Genomic DNA, 21648 nt, shown 5'->3' with positions numbered 1-21648 from the left:
TAATGGGAAGGTAGTTAAACTGGCTTTGAGCCCACCAGCAACTGCCAGGATCAGCATACCCGATGAAGTGGGATACTTGTACGTTTCCGCAGAGGGGCTGTGGACAGTTCCTCTATCTCCCTGCAGGAACTATAGCACTAGAATAGAAGTCCCAGCCTTTCAGAAAATTTATAATAATTCAAGTGGGATCAATGAAAGAGTAGTATCTTTAGAGAATGTAGGCCTGTCTTTGGTTTAAATAAACTAAAGTTGTTTGCAGTCCTTATTTTGCTGGGAGCTGACTGTGTACTCCTTAGTAATCCTTTTTGGAAGGATGGCAGCTATAATACCAGCTGGACTCTGCTGCAGTGACGGTGCTGGATGGATGTAACTGCAGCAGAGAATTATTCTCACCATTGGTCAGGATTTGGACTGGGAATTTTCCACAGAACAAATTTTTGTGAATTCTTACTGGTCTGGCTTGTGCTGATAATATGCTGTCCTGAGAGCTTTCAACAGTCAGACCTTCAAACACCTCTTTAGAATAAGGACTGTTGATTCTAAAATAATTTATACCAGACTTTCAGGTAGGGAAACTGATTAGAGTATGCTTTCAAAATTAGTCTGGATTTGTTGATAATGCTTACATACTGGAAATGCTCAACTAAAGGATCTGACATGACCAACACAGACAACTGGAGAAAGCCTGTTTTGGTGGTTCAGATCTAATTCCACATTTTTCTGACTTAAGGAATATACATGAATTATTAATCTTGCATTGGTTATTTCCATCCTTTAATGCTGTCTTTAATAAGCATACTTAATAAACACAAAATCCTGTGCTGCTCATTAACTGTTCTTAAGGCAACTCTTCATAGAACCACAGAATGGGTAAACTTAGAATCTGAGATCACAGTGATCATCCACTGATGAATTTTTTAATAGAAAATTGGGTGCATAAAGCCAGGTTTGTATTGTGTCTGCAGTTGCTCGTATTGTGCAGCACCAGCATCATGTTTATAAGGTACCTTAAAGATAGTATTTAACCCTGAAAATTAAAACTTGACGTGACTTTTCAAAATGTGTTACTAACTGCTGTAACTCAGCACTCTTGTTATTTGTAAAAGTGCCTAGTCCTTGAGTATAAATGCATAAATAAATAATGTGTTCTTGGTCTTAGCTTCCTGTAGTAGCGCATTGCAGCCTAGTTACTCACATGGGAGGGGAATGCACCTTTAGCGTTCCTGCAGTGTCACTTCACAGGTGTTTCTTGTTTGTCTATGAGCTACCAATGTTGTCTCTGTTTAGTTTCAGTGCACAGTGTGGATGACAGAGTTTATTCAGATAAAGCTGTTCTCTTCCCACAGCCAGAACAACTTGCTTATTAGACTTTATTATTATGTTGGACAGAAATCTTCCAAATGTTCATTTTCATCAACCTGATACTGAATGTAGATCACAAAACAGTATGAGTAGAGGAAGAAAAAACATTTTATGTAGCCTTTATGAAATGCTTTCATTAGTTTTAACTTTCAGAGATATAGTACCATGCAGTTCTTATGTTTATTGTACAGCCTCTTCTCCTTTGTAAATGCAATTTGAATTATTTACACTGAATCACGAACATCCAGGAAAAGCCCAACAGATTTCACGTATAACACCACTTAAAGGCAAAAACAGACCCTCTTTTTTAGACTGTATCAGTCTAAACCAGAAGTTTCTTGAGGTCCACTTGTAAGAGCATTCTTTACTGATCATGAAATTTCTACAGAAAACTAGTTAACAAAAGAGATGTAAATGTTTGTAGATCAATGGAATAATGTAGCAGGAGGGGGTTACTTTTCCTGCACAGAACTGGAGTTTTTTTGTTGTTGTGGCTGCAAGTTGATCACCAAGAAGCATGTTTCCTTTCCTGTCCTATCAGAGCTCTTATTAATAATTATGTCTTTTCAGTTAATTAAAGTGGAACAACAGAAATGCAGACTTGCTTGGATAAGTAGCAAGAAAACATATCTGGATTGTGTTTGGAGAAGGATTTTATCCATTTTACCAGTGGAGTCACTGATCCACCAAATCTTTATTCATGTGAGTGATCTTTGCACTTGCAAATAATCCTGTTGTAGCTCACCATCTATGAATGAAACTCTTGTCTGCATTAATATACACTCTTTGTTTTAGTGACTGTCAATAGGAAATAATCAAGAGTAGATGTTAAGGAGTGCATAGCTCCAATTAAAAGAAAGCCTGAAAAATATATATTCACACGTTTATTTTCAGATGCAATAATCTTAAGACAAAAAAAGCTCAAATACTTTTATGCCAAATGTTTAGCAGCCTCTCAAAGTCTCATATGAAGACTGTGGATGTATTTTCCTTGTTTATTTTACATCATTTCAGTATTGCTTAGGCTCTAAATTAATTAAATGCGGTTTTATCATTCTCAGGCCATTACCCCTCACCTTATAAAATGTTTCTAGAAGGCAAAATCCATATTGAATCTCAAAACATTGACTCTCTGTCTGCAGCAAAAAATAAACTTCTGTTTGTAAGAGGAAACAAAAAGAATGTGCTATATTTATGCAAAATTGCTGTTCATACAATATTCACTGCTACCCAAAATGATGAGCCTTGTGTTACAACTGGAATGTTGATCCAAAGAGTTTAGGCTAAGGAACGGTGCAAGTTCTGCAAGCTCTCCCAAGAGCGTCCCGTATCTTTTATATTGTGGTCGCGTAGGGTCAGCTGCACAAACATTGTGTGGGAAGTGGTGTGGTGCCCTGGGGAGGGGGTATGGTCCCCTGTAATGTTACTGTAGGTTTCTGGAGAAGAGTTCAGTTCCCCATCTATGACTTCCTTATAGGCTCTTAGGTTTTCTCTGTGGATATGTCTGAACCATAAAGAATAGGTTTTGCATGGTCATAAGTATCGTAGGCTGTGTTCCTCACCCATTTTCCATTCTGTTGGGCTGCTCTGCAGGTGACCATCAGCTTTCCAATGTGGCCATGTTTGGTAAGGTCCCACAGGCTAGTGGAGCCCTGTCGTCTCTGGACCTGGTAGGTACCAGTGCCACGAGCCTTGGCTGTGGTTGTGGACAAGCCATGGCTAAGCGCAGCTTTGGCAGTGAGCAGGGCAGGATTAATTTAATCTCTATAGTGGGGATTTGAGATAGAGGGTTACCCAGCGTAGATACAGGTGGATGCTTTGGGAAAATCATATCACAGCCTCATGTTGATAACGTCATCACTCTCTGTATGCCCATGAAGCACTGTTACAGTCTGGAGTATCACATGACAAACAGACTCGTGTTCTGTCATTTCAGTGTCATTGCAGGCTGGAGCACAGTCACGGGAAGTGCCTTACAAAGGTATGACACTACAATCACAAAGGCAAAAATCAAAACTGTCAGAAGGTGAAGGCAATGGCATCTTTAATGGTGTAAAATTGTAATGGTCTTTAATTCATCTTTGAATGAGAAAAGGCTGTCTAGACCACTGTAGAAAACCAGCATAACAGGGGATTTAATTGAACTCCTAAGTCTTTAAACAACCCCAAAGAGCTGACAAAACAGAATGGAAATCCTGCTGCTCTCTGCCACCCTCCCACCTGCACCAGTGCGCCTTTGTGTGGGAGGAACTGTGATTACCCCATCGCACCCAGTTCCTGTTCCCTTGGGTTGCAAACACACCACAGTGAGTCTTTCCTGCTCTCTCATCAGTTCTGACCCGTCTTGGGTCTGTGCTGAGATCGCAAAGATCCATACCTTTTGTCAGCGCTAAGGCTAAGGGCACAAGCCCTGAAACTTGGTGGAGTTCATTCTGATGCTTGTCACAAACATAAAGTAATTAGAATAATACCGAAAAAGTGCCACATGATGCAGCTACTTAATCAGTAATCCTTTTGAGTTGTATGTTTAGCAGTTTCAGTAAAGTTCACTTTGTGGAGATCCTTCCTTGGTTTGTGCCTCCATCCAGTTGGCCACTGCAAGGCTCTGGCTTGGGGGTGTTCAGTTTTGTCATTATCTGGACAATAATGACAATTTTGTCATTATTTGGACAATCAGCAGCTGCAGTATTCTTAGTGTGGTTTCAGATCTCCCTCCTGCCAAGCAGGAGCACACACATTCGCCTCCAGGTGGGCATGTCCCTGGTCCTCCACTCACCATGAAACCCACAGCCCAGCCAGGCTGTCCATGCTTTCCTGGGACACACAGATGGAATGGCAAAAGCCTGCAGAAAGTGCTACAGCAGTGATATTACACTCAGTTCAATATCAATTTTGTAAATACAACCAAAGTCCGGTTTTGGGAAACATGAGAAAGGGAGAAAGAAAAATGCCAGCAAGCAGCTAATCCAACAGCAACGACCAACAGTTGCTGTAATGAGCCGTTAAGTTCAATAATAACAATATTAAGAAATAAATATAACATGTGAAGGAAACCAAGGCTCTAAGCAAGCTATTACTTCATATTAATTCTGTATTTTATGTTCCAATACCATTTTCTCTCCCTACCACGTTAGCAGATACCAGAGTAATAGCAAAAGCCAAAACAAAGGTAAGCAAAATGGTTGGCATCAATCTGGATGTCTAAACTTTGACAACTCTGCTGCAGCAGATCCCTAAATTAAAATATCACTTTTCAGCATAATCCATGGCATTGCTAAAGTCCTGGTGTTGCTGTGGTTTCATGGCATTGCTGGTTTCTGATGCTCCTCCAGGCAGAGAAGACATTTGCAAAGTCCTTGGAGAACAGAGTGTGTTTTGTCTAGAAAAGAGTTTGAGTGTTACGCCCTTCTTTCTCTCCTAGTCTCAATTTACTAAGTTGGGGGATGCCTCAAGGAGAGGTGAGTGAAGTTTCCTATGGTCTGGCCCTCCACCTCCCTCCCTGAGGACTCCCGCAAGATGCTGTGTGGGGCATGGCTGCTGGGAAGACCTCCTTCGTGTCAAATACCTGAGACCATTCCGGTTGAATGAATCTCTGTGAGAAAGCATGGGCTCCTAGAAAAGCAGATGGTACTGTGCCAATGGGTAAACCCTCATCTGGTGTGAATCAGTGAAGTTGTGCTGCCGTCAACAGAGCTGAACTGGTTGGCACACACTCAGCACCTCGCTCTGTCTCCATTGGGCCACTGACATGTAGGTTAAAGGAGGAGGGAAGCCAGAAGAACAGTGTAGGATCACCAGCAGCTCCTACTGGTCCCATTTTTCCCCCTGAGACTCACGATTTGGGTGCTGCTTTCCCCAGCCTTCAAGACTGCCTGTCCAGCAGCAGAATTTCACATCACCTTTACTTGCAGGTGAAGACCGCAGGGCTCAAGGCAGGTTCTCCCTGAATTAAAAGGGAAAGGGTCTGCAAATGTATTTTCCCTCCCTAACACCAGGCTTAGATATAGGGTGGTTTGGTTACCTTATTGAAAATTTTATATCTATAATGTGCTTTGCAAATGCATACAAGGAATCACAGTCCTCCATGCTGACACCTGGCATTTGCAAGGTGTTAGGCTAGAGCAGGAAAAAGCATCCCAGGCATAGTGCTGCATGAGCATGGCTTTTGGTCTGCCCTGAGCTCCTGCACACATCCTGCCTGCAAGAAGTGCTACAGACCTGCAGATAGATGTGCAGTTCCTTGCATCATCTGCCGGCAAAAGGACTGAGGATTGGCCCCACTGTGGGGGAATCCCTTCCTGAGGGTGGTTCTAGGTCTGCCTCACCAACAGGTCCCATTTAGACTTGGATCCCTACAGGAAACTTGCAGTAAGGAAGGGACCAGGAAGGCACAGCTCTACCTGTCTGTAGCAAGACCCATTGCATCCTGCCCAGTAAGCTCTCTACTGTCTGAGAAATGAGTTAAACTAGCAATAAAAGTCCACTGGAATGAATTTCATCTAAACTTCATTTTTCTTTGCCTGTTGAAAATAATTTCCCAGGCATCTCCGCCCTTGGGAAAGAGCAAAGAGCCCCCACCGCACTCTCATTACTTGAGATTCACCTCCAGCCGTCGCTGCCAACATTTTTTCTTTTTTTTTCTTCTTTCTAGGTTGAGTTCTTTAATAGCTCCATGTCTCTTTCAGTCTAGGCTCCAGCCTGAGAAAAACAAACCTGCTAGCCTGGCGAAAGCCAAACACACACGGCCCAATTACCAGCTTCCCCACTGTTCCTTTGGGCCGGCTGGTATTCTCCCTGCCTTTGTTTTGCTGCCTGCTCCCTGCCTCGGAGCAGCTTCCTTTGACTCAGCTCCGTGCAGCCGGGCAGAACGAGATCCAGCAGGTAAACTGAGGAAGGGCTATTGTCCGGCTGCCCCTCGCCTGCAGACCACTGTGGTTTATGTGCCAGCAGAGCTTCCCACAGCGTACCTCTGTAAAGAGCTGCTTTGCTTTTGGATTAGGGGGAAACGCCTTGTTCCTTTGCACCTAGAATGTTTGTGCATAGGGAGGGCAGCATTGGTGTGTCAGTAGCAGCAGACCTTGTTGGGGTGCTGGACATTGGTCACGTTGCTTTGGCCCTGACTGTGTGGGGCTTGTCTGTCCTCCAAGCCAGGGCCTTGGCTAGTGCTTGTTCTGACAGCCTTGGGAAGAGTCAGGGAGGATGGATGGGACTGTCTCCACAGCCGTGCACTCCCACAGCTTCCTGGGAGGAGGGAAGGTGTGTGGGAGCAGTGCTGTGAGGACCTGGCCTGGCTGTCCTGTAGCAGGGAAAGAATGGTGCCCATTGTTACCTGTCAAGTTTGGGAGGTGGGAAATGGCAGGCCCTCGTGGTAGGTGCCCACCACGGTGGAGTCTCAGCTCATGCCACTGCCAAGCTTCCCTGGTGCAGCGGCAGGGTGTCCACTGGAGGGTACAGGAGAGCAAACTGTTTTCCAAATGTGCTGCACCAACTGAGATCCCCAGAAATGCTGGGAATGAAGAGAAATGGCCAGTCCTGTGTCTGCTCGTCAGGCCGTACCAGCTCGTCCCTCTGCCCCTGCTCCCCCACCTTGCTGTGACCTGAGCTCCCATGGACCCCGGCCTATCCAGGCAATGAGGGCTTGTACTGAGGACCAGCTCTCTGCAGGTACATCAGTGGGGTCCTCCAGCCCCGAGGCTTCCACCTCATCTACCTGGCTGCAGTACTTTAAGCAGGGCAGCCCCAGGCAGACTGCCCATGCCGAACCTGGGCACTCTCTGGGGTGGAGCCAAAGCTGTGTCAGGGTCACAAGGCTGGAATTAGGTGGGTTTCTCCCTCTGACTCTTCCGAGTAGTGTGAAGGTGTGAGGTGTGGGCCATGCAGCTGGCTGCTGGTATCTGTCCTGGAGAACAGGGTGCTTCAGGAGATGCACCCAACACGGGTTCCCCAAATGCACAGCAGCTGTGTGGCTGTTCTTTGAGTTAACAACTAAGAATCAACTTTGAAGGGTGAGAACTGACTGGAAACAAAATATCTTTACCATCTTTCATTAGCACCATTACAGCTACAAATACACTTGTGCTGCTCAAAAGGATTTACAGTTCATGAAGGATTTATGTTTTGGGAGGTAGCCAGCAAGGGGAGCACTGGGGAGAAGCTTAGAATTGTTAGAACATATCTCCATCTCAGTGCTCAGTTTGTACAACAAATTCTTCAGGCAGGTGCTTGAATTCACAGCCTCTACAGAGGGAATTTATCAGCTTCAGGAATATACTGGTTAAGAAAAAAAAACCTATCACCATCAGCTGCAAGGAGGGAAAAGCTAATCATCTAAACTTTATGGCAGGAGAGGTGCAGCTGTCAAAGCAATAAGGTAAATGAGTCTGAGGCTGAAATGGTTTTTGCAGCAGAACTCTGCTCCCTGTTAAATAGGAGAGATTGAACTATAGCACCATTCCACTATTCCCTGGTAATGCACCATTTTGGGGCTGACTGGGTGGTCTTAAGTCCATTGCCACAGTGGTTATATCGCTGATACCAATCAAGGCCCCGCAGCTGAGACCCTGAGTGACCTGCTTCAGCAGCTTTTTTCAAACCCCAATTCACTCATTTGTGTGGGATGCTTTTCTGCTACTTTATTTATGGGATTACATAAATGAGCCATTAAAAATGTAAATCTTCAGAACAGTTGAATAATACAGATTTAAACAATAAGCTCAGGGCGGTACAGTACAGAAACTTCCCTGAACCAGCAGTACTGCACCATCGTGGCTATGGCAACAATAGTGGGTTAAGGGAAAGAGAGCAAGGAGGAAAATAAAACCTCCCGGCATTGTTACAGTCACTGGCACCACAGAAAGATTAGGGATTTTTTTTTTTTTTTCAGAGTATTAGAACAATAATGAAGATGTGTCATTATGCACCACAAAGGAGACTGTGCCATCCCACACGTAGTGCAGGTGTCAAAACAATCAGGCTGGCCACAGAATTGAGTTTAAGTGAAGTTTGTCCCACCTCACCACAAAGCATTTAACCCTTCCAGGGCCAGAGCCAGCTACAACCATGCCATGGCTAGCACAGGCTCTTTTCCTCTCTCCTGTGCCATTAGGCATCTAGTCTGAGCACCTTTCTTCAGCAGCAGCAGCAGCAACGAAACTGTACACTATGTAACTTATGGAGGAGGAGTTGGCTTCAGATTTTATTTGCCTTTCTTCTGTGCTTATGCCATGTTAAAGTACCTGGTAAGGCAATACACAGCGAACTAAAGTTTAGTTAATTCCCACTGCAACCTTCTGTCTGCAAAGGATAAGATCATGGAAGTAGCTTCTAAGCCCTGTTTAGTTCACAGTTTGTGAGAAGCAGTAGCAGTCTACTGGTTTTCTCTGTTCAGCAATGTATTTTAGGTATCCCGTAATAACCTTAATGTGACAACTGTAGTGAAGAGACATGCCCACCTTGAAGACAAGCTCTGAGACATATCGGTGCTCTTCCTAGAAGCGGATTACATCATGTGACATGTTATTTTATTAAGTTTTTCCTATCATTTGGTTCTGGAACTGAGTAGATATTTTGTATAAGTAAATTTGGGAGAGTAAATTTGGTAATTTATATAAGAGGCATGTTACTTCTCTATTTCAAAGGTCACCACACCCTGAATTTTTAATATGTCTAACCTAAAGGCAAATGTATATTCCTACCATCCTAATTCCTGTGCTGTAAGAAGGGCAAGGTTGCTGCCCAGTGAATCACAACTCACTCTCAGGAAAGACCACAGTCCCACCAAACCAGAGCTGTGTTTATAGTTCTGACCATGATGAAAACAGCTGAATACAGATACAGTATTTTGAATTGCTTCAATTTGTAAAACTTACAAATCAAGTGCCATGTGGAAAAAAAAAAACATTAAATTCTTCTGCAAATAAGTAAGCAAGGTGTGAAATGTATTGCAAGTGAAGTCTTCTACAACAATAGTTTTTCATGCATCACTGTGTTTGACTGACCTTTGAGACAATTTCTTTTTTCAGAATTGTGGAACCTGGACTGGATATATATATTATAACATCCAGCACTCAACTTAGCATCACAGGAAGGTTGAAGTTGACCTCTGGAGGTCACCTAGTCCAACCCACCTGCTCAAGCAGGACCATCTAGAGCTCACTGCCCAGGACCATCTCCAGAAGACTTCTGAATATCTCCAAGGAGTTATGAGTGTCTCCAAGCATCATAGTCTTACTTCATCATATTGTGATGATTTTTTATAGGTTCAACTACTATTGATAACAGTAGGACTGATTTCACTGTATGTAGATAGTGGACACAATAAAAGCTTGCCAACTCCCTAGTATTTTCTACCTGCTGTAATGGGAGAGGAAGAATTCCTGGTAGTGGAAACGAGGAAGTACCTAAAGAATACTATGATTATCAGCTGTGCTAGCATGATGGTTTATTTTATTAATGGTGGCTTTTCCAATGGGATTGTTTCTTTGGGGCAAGGGAAGGGAGAGTTGAAACAGGAATTTTGATTTATTGGCAAAATAGAGAGGTCACGAGAATGCAGAATGTAGACAGCTTTGTGTTAATGAACAAAGTCTTCCTCTGGGTTGCACATGAGACTTTTTGAGATCAGTAGATTTATCTCAGGGCAACGTTGGGTTTTTAGGACAGATAGACCCTACTCCCAGTCAGAGTGGTGGTATATCCAGATATTCCTGCCTTATTGTGTGTGATGTTGTTAGTTACAAGTGGTTACAGTATTGCTTTGTGCAGACGTGGGCACTGAGAAGGCAGGTCATGGACTACAGCCCCATCCAGCCCACCCAGCAGGGGGATAGCACATTGGAAGAGGGGCACGTGTTGGGCAGCTTCTTCAGAAGTTCCACTTCAGTGCAGAAAGTAGGAAGGGCAGTACACAAGAAAGCTGGCCTTGAGGAAGATCTTCCGTGGGTTAATGAGCCATGTGCATGTTCAGGCTTCCTAGATATCATGGCCTGAGTGATCTGGATGCAGGTCCATAAACATATTTAAAGAAGTAGCAATGGGCTACAATCCTGTTTGCTTCAGGTAGATAGCTGGATATTAATCTTAACTATTCAATCTGAAAGCAGAGAGTTCATTGCAAACAGATGCTTAAGAAGATCAGCCACTCCACCATCCTAATGTACAATATTTTCTTTTTTCTACATCAGCTTAACTCATTTATTTCTGAGAGGGGGAAAGAAGATACTGCAATAATTGTGGCCAAAGAGATTTTTCCCGTAGCCAGTTATCCTAATCCCCATTCTGGTTCTTAATGGTGTGACTTCGAAGCACCCGCAAGGAAAAAGTAAGGTCATGGGGTGAGCTGGAGAGCTCCCATGGCACAGGATACTGCCTTTCCTGGGGCTTGGCTGGGTGAATAATGTCAGAGACTGTCAGCTGGTGGGCAACACCAGCTCAGTGAAGGCATTTCCATGGTCAAGCAGCTCAAATCGGTCATGGTCATGGTTGCACTCCAGCCTGGTTAAAGTGAATTTATGTGGCAGTATGGGACGTGCCCACCAATCTCACAGCTGTGAATCCACTCTGGAATGGAAGAGCAAAACAGACCAGATTCCAAATCAATTAACAACATGCCACTTGCAGGAAAAATCCCTCTTTGAACCACCACATTTGGTTAATGATGTTTTTGAGTATTATATCATTGCTCCAGTCTCTGTGTGAAAGCAAGTGATTTTATTTCATTTCCAGAGTAGGTAGAAAGATAACTGCAGTCTTCATTGGCTTTTCCTGCATCTCATCAGCAAGCCAGGATTTGGATCCTGAAGATACTAGGACACAGAGTTGAGAAAGGTCTGGTTTACACAAATGTCAGGTTCACATGGTGGAGTGCCCAGTACTTTGTGTGTCTAAGTCAGACCGTAGCCCTTCTGATGTCATCAAAGTTATTCTGCTCTGTTCCCTCAGTCACCAACAATGAAGGAAGTTTTTGAGTCCTGTCTGATTTGGAACCTCTCTTATGATTCAGGAATGAAAAGTTTGGACCTCACTGTGGGGGAAGGAGTGAGAGGGGGAGAGAGAGAAAGGTGGAGGGAGGGAAAGAAGGGTAGGAGGGAAGGAGCATTTTAAAGATCTGATATTGTGTAAGGCAGCTTCTGTCCTTCAGACAGGATCTGATACCAAGCTCGCCGTGCTGATGTCACCAAGAGCACTCTCTCTCCTCCCACCCCATCTTGCATTTTCTGCAGGCAGCTAAGGGCACCTGCACCAAACTGCTGTCCTGGGTCAGGGAAGCTCATAAATAAGACCTTCAGTGGAGGAAAAAGATCAGGGTGACTGTCTCCTCTAGGATATGTTTCAAGGAAAAGAAAAGCCAAATTTCATGTCTGGATTTATAGAAGGGAGGCTTCCCTTATAGCTTTCCCAGTATGCCAGATTTTAAGTACTTTGGCTGATATTTAAATGGAGCTGGAATTCTTCAGTGAATACAGTTGAGGAGATGTGTCAAGATAATTTTGTGAGTCTCTCAAAGCCCTGCTGCAAGAGCAGGAAAGTCAGAAGAGGAGCTGGTGGGAACATGAAACTTGTGTCTGTGTCCTGAGTTCCTTGAAGACTTCAGGGCAGCCCTGACCTCAGGACTGGCTATGTGAGCATGGTGATGGGGATGGAGGGCTGATCAGAGGTATGATAGCAAATGCCAGCTCTAGGCACTATTCACCCTGGCCTTGCTCCTTTGCATTACCTCAGGCAGGAATGCCATTACTGCCTGACTGAAATCAGAATGTCCTGTACTTACCTGGCACCAGCATGAAGGCTCACCAGGGCCAAAGACATGGGACCTGCAGCTGCAGAGCTCCCCTGCACTCTCTGCATGGAAAACTTGCTGCCAGGATCAATGAGATCCTCACTTTTTTACTTGCTTCAGATTACAAATGCAAACCAATACAACAAGCTCTTTTGGGGGGATGAAGGAATGAAGGATGAAAGGTGACTCTCAGCCTCATCACAATTGCTTGGGTAGGTCCGTCCTTTCTCTACAGCCCTGAGGTTAGCAGAAAATGACCATAAAATATCAGAAAATTGAACTCCCTTTGAAATCAATCCATTGAAAGAGCCTCCCCAAAAGCTGTTATTTTCCTTTCCATGTCTGCATCAGTGCATTTGTCTCCAGTCCTCTGTTGGGACTCATTGCAGAAGGTGGTCAGGAGACAAGGTCAGTGGAGCTGTTGCCTCTCGGTTAAGCCACGGTCAGGTGAAAGCTGGGATGCTTTGGAGTAGCAGCAGCTGTGGCTAAAGAATAGCCTGGGTGGGTGCATGCAAAGCACAGTATGCAGGGAGTAGTTGTGTCTGTCACAGCCTGGAAACATGGGAAGTTCTTGGAGCAGCAAGTCTTTCTGCTGATCCAGAAAAGAGACAGAAACCTTCTCTGCCTGAAGTCTGCAGCTCCTGTATAAGTCTGAAGAAAAGCTCCTATGCCTGAAGGTTTATTTCTCCATCTCTATCTATTGGTTTAATAAAAATCTTCCACTATACTGACATAAAATACTTTCTTTCCTTCTTTCTACTTTCTTTTTTAAGCTGTTTCCCCCGAAATGAAAGTGACAATCAGACACCCCAAATAAAGCTGGAGTTTGCCCTCTCATAAACCACGAACACAAGTGCAGAAACAACTTGAAGTAAAAAAGAATCAAACAACCAAATATAACCAGTGTGAATTCAAAGTGAAAATGAATGGAGTCTGTCTCATTCATAAATGTCATACGAGACTGTGGTTAAAAAGGCAAGCCTGTCATCCCAAGGCCAGCAGCTGTTGTTATGTTGAACAAAATGGATACAAATGGGTATTATTTTAAAGTGAAATGCTTAATCCAGGCCTAACAAGCCCACTGTCCTCTCTGTAACCCTGTGTCATACAAGCCATGATCTCCAGTAGAGGGCTTGATTGCACAGGAAATAAAATTCCCTGACTATGCTCTACCAAACCGACAAACACCCTGGCAATGTTTGAGTTACTATGGCAATCACAAAATAGGAAGGCCTTTTCTTCTTTTCCCCATCTCTGCATGCAGCCGCAGGCTGCTCCTGAATAGCTCACATCTGCAAAAAGTTTTAACACGGTACTCAGATAAAGAAAAGGATCCCAAAAATGGGCATTGACCCGTCTCAAAAAATGTTGCAAATTTTATATACAAGAATTGGGGAACTGTGCCACTTTGCACAGGTTATGTCATAATGTGAACAAAAAGGGATAAAAGCTGATGAAGGCTTTTGCTGTCAAATATGGAGAGAGGGGAAAAAGCAGAAGTAAATGACAGCTTTAATGCAGATGTAAGAAGAAAAGTCAAAGATGGGTGACAGAAAGTTGCTGGTCAATGAATAAAGGAAAAATTTCTAACACAAAAACCAGACAAAAGAGTAAAATACAATAAAAATCTCACTATAGAGAATACTGAGAAAAGTCCCAAAAGCACAGTGAGCAAAATCTTGGAGCTATCAAACCATGTGAAACAGACATGTGGTTCTTTAGAGTGGCCCATTTCAGGCATTAATAGCTCCCATTATAAAAGGGGAACCTGATCTCTGGCCTGGAAAGCTTTCAAGAAGCAGACTTTTTACAATAAAATTGAAAAGCAAAACAAAACTGAACCTTTCTGCCTTGCACAAATTAACTAGGATTTTGGTCTTCCTAAACAAATTTGGTCTTGCATAATGAACTGTTATGCATTTTACCAGTTTTCCTTTAACAAATGCTTTCTGGTAATGAAGAATAATTATGTATTTAAATGGAGATTTGCTTTCTGGCATATCTGGCACTTTCTGACAGTATGTTGTCCACCATTAAAATATATTTATTTTTGATAATAGAAACTTACCTTTACCAACAAACTGATTTCAAACACCTAATTTAGATGCCTGCATAGAGTATGTGAACGTGTGGTAAATGCCTCATGGTCTCACCAGGCTATTTAAGCCCAGTGAGAGGAAAGGTATGAATCCAGAATTTAATGTACAGGCCTGCTGCTCTGAGCTAGCTTTGTCTCAGATGTCTGGATCTGTGCTGTAGGAGCTGGAAAGTGCCACCACCACCTTCACGTTTGGTAGCTCCATCTCTCAAGACGGTTCAGTGAGAGTAAATTTATTCTTAATTTGTTCTTAATCTTAGGTTCGATTGACATGTTATAGCTTCTGTAAGTATTATTGCACTTTAAAAGCTCTTACTGACAAGTCACATTAATCACTAGCTTCTGAGGAAGGCTTAATGTGGGGAAATGAATGAAAATGGCATAAACTGTTCACAAAAAAAGTCCAAAGGGCCAAAAGAAGCCCCAAATCCAGTAAAAGTGGGACTGCATTATACATTCATTGACTCTTGTTCTTTTGGGGGTGTTTTGGTATGGAAAGAAAGAGACAATGGAAGACAATAGCAGTACCTTATCAAAGTTCATTCAAGCAGCTATTTCAAATACTTTTAACGGCTTGTCACTGGGTCTTGCAAGTCTCTGAGAGTCTAAACACTCTGTCACATTTGTGTACTAACCACTTAAAGTGCTGCTAAAGCCTTTTGACCTGGACTGACTCTCCTTTATCTAGGTCAAAATGCAAGGCAAAGCCTTTGTGTTCCATGGCCTTCATTAAATTCATTGATTTGACCTGTATTTTAAAGACCAAAAGTCAAATGGAATGGGAAGTTAAAGTTCCCATACAAAATCTTCCACTGAGCACTTCACTGCCTCCTTGAACTATGTAACATACAGAAAAGGCCATATCACAGCCATTTGAAGTGTGGGCTATAGCTGGAGTGGCAGTTTTGTCCAGTTTTTTCAAGAGCTTTGTAGGAATTCATCGGAGCTTTCCCTCTCTTAAATGAGGACAAAAAAGTTGAAGCTTGCAGGCAGTCCCTCTGGCCATTTTTTTTTTTGCTCCAAGTTATCTGTTCAACAGGGAATAGCAAAATTCAGGGGTAGATAAATAATATTTAAATCTCTAGCACATAGATGGGCAGGAATGAGGTTTGTTGCTTTACATTAGACTCTTGACATGCTCACAGTCAACTGCACTCTTGGAAATAGAAGTGATCAGCTTTTATGTATATAGAAATAAACCCTCTTCTGTGTTTGGAGACCAAATTTTAAAACTAGTGTTTACTCTACCTGGAAACACATCATAAAACTCCAGGCTTTTAGAGAATAAACATAGGCTTAAGTCTTAATTTAATCTTCAGCTAGGACTCAGACATCAAGCAGCTTGAAACCTGAGGGTTTTGTTCATCCCTAGTAAAGATGGACCCAGAAATGTTTCTGCATGTGTCTGATCCAGCTGATGTTGTGGGTCTGAGAAGGAAAAGACTGCTTATAAACTGCCAGGGATAGTCCAGATTGGCCAGAGAGGCAGGTCCTGCCCTGTGGGGATAGTGACAAGAGCAGATGCCAAGGACCCTGGCTTGCCTCTGGAATGTCATTGTGCAAGGCTGGATGACACTGGTCACCTTACTTGTCTGGCAGAAGTTCACGGTTTATTTACAATGGGAAGAATTGAGAGAAATAAAAATAAATTACAAACACAAAAGTAAACTTTAGTCAAATGACAGACCACACAGATCTTCAAAAACAACAACTTGCCTTGAGAAGATCTGCAAGTTTATAATGTCAATAAAAATTATCATGCATGATCCAAGTATCTGGCACAATTTTCCAGAAACTGTTGTTTTCTTGATCAGCCTTAGGAGCAGGATTCAGCTGCCTGAGGTATTAGGCTATGTGACTGAAAGCTTATCCCTGTGAACACAAAGAATCACAGAGGAACAGTGATGACAGGGCAGGAACCTCCATAACCCAATCAGAGAAAACCAAGATAACCTGATGGAGAAACCTGACCTTTCCAGGGCTATCACAGACCAGACACCAGGCCCATGGTCTGGGGGTAACAGCTCCTAACCGAGCATCTCCCTGCTCACCTTAAAGACTGAGGGGGTTAGTGCATATGGGGGTGTGGGACAGAGTACGAGAAGAGTGGGAAGAACATTTTGGGGTAGTACAAAACTTGCAGCAGGTCCTGTAAGGGAAGGACTAAATGTAGGATGAAGAGGTAGAGGTGCTTTGAGGAAACAAATGTAGGAGAATGGAGGGAAAGAAAATCAAAAGGGCTAGTTGTGTGCAATGAAGCTGCTGGTCTGTCTCTGTACCTGATCACCGCAGTCTATTCCATCTTCTCTTTAAACTCCATTTCTAGCTACTTTCCTGGGCACAGTGGCTCTGTGTGCCTGGCTGTGTGTGGAGGCCTGAGCACCAGCAATTGGAGCAGAACTGCAAGCCTCGCATGCCCATGTGCTAGTGACTGCAATGGCCTCTCAGACAGTCATGGGGTATCAGTCCTGACGCCCAAGTCATGCACCTGGATAAAGCCCTTTAGCTATTGGAGTGTTGTGCCAAATGCTAGATACAAATCTCCTCCTTCCAGATATTCGAGTGCTCACTGTCATTTACACTCCCAGGAGCTGGAGTTGCTTACACATCCAGCTCCATGTCACCCTGCACATGGAATAACGTGCAGGCAAGACAGACATGGGATTACTGCGTTTCAGAAATGTGGGTGATCCTTACTACTGAAGAAATTGGGTGGAGCCTGAAGAAGGAGTCTCTCAGAGTATATCTCCACAGGATCTGAAGACACTGATTTTCTTTTCCAGAGATCTCACCATTCATTTTTCACATCTCACCTGCTGGAATCTTGAGAGCTCTTTACAGGGATGAGCAACTAAGAAGTTAAGAGATATTAAGGTAATTGGGAGTCCAGAAGACATGGTGGTGTGAAGACAGCAAAAGGAATGAGCAGACAGGAGAGGTGTGAGGCAGTGCTGTGTTTGGATTCCTGTTCACCCAAAGTTTGGCCATCCCACCCTTTCTCCTCTTCCCCCCTGAACACAGCTACCTCTTCATGGTCCCCTTGGATTGGCAATGCTCTCAAGAGCTTTGAAGAGGTTAAAATGCTTTCTCAGGAGCTTCCAGCAGAATGCATCCAGCTCTGACCTGATGCAGAACCAGGGCAAAACCAGTGCTTTAATCCATAAAATGGATGACCTCGGTAAACACAGCAGCTCATATGGGGATCACTGATGAGTTTGAGTGTTCCAAAGAAAGTCCAAGAACAGGTTAAATCCCCTTCATCTAGCAACAGGCTATAAAAGAGTAGACTCTGCTTCTACTTCTAGCTTCACATAATTATGATTTTATATATATAACCACATTAAAGATGAAAGGAAACAGCAGAAACACATGGAAGGTCTTTGATGTTGAGTGGGGGCAGCATGTCACCTTACAGAAAGGTTGGCTGGAAAAATGGAGGGATAAAGGAAGGTTTCTTTAGCTTTTGATTGAATTCTGTAGTTCCCAAACATCTTCCAAGGGCATAATGTTCATTCAAAAGAAGAAATTACAAACTTAAGAAAAAAACCCAAACACCCCAACCCATATCTGAACCAGGCCTTTGAGCCATTATTTTCTATTATTCCAATTTTGTACAAATCAAGGTTTTAAAAACTAGAACAGGACTCCAAGTCTAGTTTATCTGACATTTTCTTGTTTGCAAATTTATCTGTAAAAGGATTTTATTTGTGTTTATAATTCACCTGTAGCGATCTGCTCAGCAGTTGGGCAATCACTGGATTGTCCGCAGATTCCTTGACTATTGCTTTGTGCATTCCTAAGATACTTCTTTTTTATATTCTGTGATTAGGCCATAACTGGTAACTTAGAGACACTTTTTTTCTAATGTCCAGTTGGGCAATTCCTGGAGCTTTGAAGATTTACCAGATGATCCCTTCCTACTGTGATTCTTCATGGAGGAGCATGTTTGCCAAAGGCTCTGTGTCCATGAACATCATAACAAACCATATTCCCCTCACATGTCTGGAAAGGAATGATATGAAGGAGTTGAATGCCACCAACACAGACTTATTATTTTGTATTTGGGAAAACATTTGCAAAAAATTTTTTGGAGTTGACTGTAAACAGAATCACTCTACAACAGTGTCTTTATTGAAGGAGTATTGTTCCCGGCCACCAAAGCAGAATAAAAGTAACTCCAGGACCACATTCAGAGACATGAGAACCATCTAGTCCATGGCATGCACCCTCTTCCTGCCAGTCCATGGTGGTCCCTTTGCAAGTGAGAGTTTTTCTTTGGGCTCTGGGGAGAGCAAGAAGCTGTTGGGGAAGAAAACTGCAGAAGGTGAACTTGAGAAACACTCTAGTGGGTCTGACCAGTGGTCCCTGACCCCCCTACTCTGTCTCCTTTGTGAACAGTAGGAGCCACTATGAGGGAGAGCACAGGATTTTTACCATTTGCTGTGGTCCATTTGCACTGCTGGGAGCTCCCAGCCCCAGAGGTGATGGGATGCTAGTGGGAGGTACCTGCATGGGTCCTGAATGCCAGCTCATGAGCCTGCTGGCCACAGAGGTGTCTAATCCTATTGAGAACCTGATGATACTATTCAGCTTTACAGCCTCCCATGGATATGATTCCCAGGTATTTGCTACCAGCCATGCACTGGTCCGTGTGTGTTTTAAACCAATCTCCCCAAGTTTCCCAGAGCACTCTCTGGTGCTTGAATTAAGGGATTTAGTGGACAGCAGTTACAAGTTTGCCTTACCCATCACCTTCATGTTTTTGTGAACTTTGTACATAACCCCTCAGCCTTCTCTCCTCTAAACTAAGGAGCCTTTTTAGTCTCTCCACATGAAGTGGCTGCTTCACCCCCCGTCATTTTCATTGCTCTTTTCTGTATCTTCGACTTCAGTACATCCTTCTTGAGATGCAGAGACTTGAACTACACCCAGTACTTAATATATGGGAGAGATAAGGTTCTCGGTCTCTCTTTATCCTAAAAAGAAAATGAAAAAGAATACAAAATGAGTTAAAGGTAAACCCCATTATGCACTAAATAGAGTCATGTTATACCATGAACACCATAGTAATCTCACCAGTAGTGTCCTGTGAGTACCCTTAGTTCAAACAAGGCTCACAGTGGGAGAGATTTGGTCTGTATGACATCTGCTAAGTGCTCTGGTGATGGCAGCACACGTAGGCTGCCTCCTGAGTCAGAAGCTGATTAAAAATATGAGCCTGAGTAACAAACCCTGTGCTCAGGCAACCCATCTGTCAAGTACAGATGCATGGGTAAGCTTCACACACTCCCCAGGTGTGATGTACAGTTGATCAGCTAAGCTTTTTTCTCTCTTTAAGATAATTTTTATGTGTCTATTTATTTTAGTACTTGCTGTCTTTACTTGGAAGTTTGAAATCTATAAATTGTGAATACCACAGTTAATTCAAACTACAGCTATTTGAGGGGCAGAAAGGAAAAAATAAAGCATTTAAGGCTCATTTTACTCTGACAAACCACAGTCAGCACTAGAGGCATGTTATGCCAATTCAGACATGTTGCAAGGAACTTTTCCTACTCAAAGAACATGCAATCAAAATGGGCAAGGGAGGAAGAGGGAGAACAGGACCAGCAAGGTGAAGGGTGATGCTACACAGGGAAACAGAAATGTAAAGACTGGCTCTTTTATTTCAAAATTTACAGTCTTATAAGGAAGATTTTTCACACAAGAAAAATATCTTCAAACACTCCTGTCTTTGTCCTCCCTGACCCTCTAATCTCCTTGTCAAAAAATCCCACAGCTCCTTAGAAATTTGACAGAAGTCACCTGTGAGTATACCACAGCTATTCCTGCTTCGCAGGAAGACAGTGAAACAACTCACTCAGGCTGGAGCCATAGCTCAGACTGCCAACCCCCTTGATCCAAAACCACAGCACTGTCAGATCTGATTCCTTGCTCAGTCCCCATCCCAGCGCAGGGCAGCATGGTGGCACAGCAGGGAAGTGGCTCTTGACTAGCAGCTGACCCTCTGCTCTGCCAGCATGAATGTGAGAGTCACCTCTGAAACCACTCAGTGCTTCCCAGGGAACCCAGCATGGCAAAAAGCACTCAGGACCATATTGGTCATGGTCACAGGGATAACCACCAGTATCTCTGGGTTTGCTGAAGGCTTGTACTTGTGTTCGCAGAACAGGCTTTTTACTCCTTACAGACCCTTAGAGCTTTCTCCTTGGTTTCACTTCTCTTTTTGATCCCTCTTCAAAGGTATGTGGCTGTACTTTTACAAACAGCGATCAGCTGTATACAAAAAAGGGCCATCCTTTGCAGTGTACCAGCATATGAGGGGGTAGCTCACATTTTTGATGCAACTGCAAAACAACAGCACTTGAATGCCAACATAAACACCTGAAATGGTTGGTCTGGGCTCCACTGCCATCATGAGAGTTCTTGTAGCTCTCGCTCCCTTGTGTGCATCCTCCCAGGCCACCTGCAACAGCTGGGGTGACACCTAACAGATACAGCAGAAGCACTGAGTCCTGTTGTTTTACCTGTCACCTTAACACTCACACAGGGAAGGCACTCCCTGCAAAGCACCCTCTTTGAGCCCCAGCAGGTGGGAGCCCGTAGCTTTTTGTATTAAGGAGTTTGGGAGAGTTGTATTAATCTGCTGCACAGCCACGTCATCTGACAGCCTTGGTTGCCAAGCTGTGAGCGAGCAGGCAGCACGAAGTGTACCAAAACCTAATGATGTACTACCAACATCCACGCCAAAGACAAGGCCATTTAGAGCAGAGAGACAAGCTGAGTTAGCATAAAAGAAGAGGCATCAATCACCATTCCCCCAAGACAATGGCGATAATTTAATGGCTGTTTTTTAAGAAGAACTGACACTATACAAAGATTGAGGAGAAAGGTCTGGTAGGCTTCACCTGCAGCTGAGAGCTATTTGTTCCCATTGTGCCAACCAGAGCGAGGTTTGAAATGGCAATTTCGGCAGCTGGCATCATATGCATCAAGTTATGCACACAACTAAGGGTTTACTTTAAATCGCTAGATTTTCTGTCTCAGACTGTTATTAGTCAAGCTTGAGTGACTTTACTAATGAATTTACTTTCTGTTGAATTTTAAGTTAAACTGCAGGGCTCCATAGTGTGATTTTTCTTCTGTTAAAATCATTTAGCTGTTTTGGAATTATTTCCCTTTACTAATTCTATAACACTTTTTGTATCAGGCTCACAGAGATCAAATTCAGACTTGGGACAAGAATTTGTAAAACTATTACATTTATCTGAGTTATATCCACATACTAGAACCTTATATTTGACACTATTTTGTTCTTAGAGGGATGAATCTTGGCAGACATCCTTACACATGGTGTAAGGTGACTCTACATAATCAAACCAAAAGTACCCAGAAAGCTGAAGTCATCAAA

The sequence above is a fragment of the Corapipo altera genome, unplaced genomic scaffold (assembly GCF_003945725.1).
Source record: "Corapipo altera isolate COAL_440 unplaced genomic scaffold, ASM394572v1 0, whole genome shotgun sequence".
Classification (NCBI taxonomy): Eukaryota; Metazoa; Chordata; class Aves; order Passeriformes; family Pipridae; genus Corapipo; species Corapipo altera.
This window is presented reverse-complemented; position numbering follows the sequence as displayed.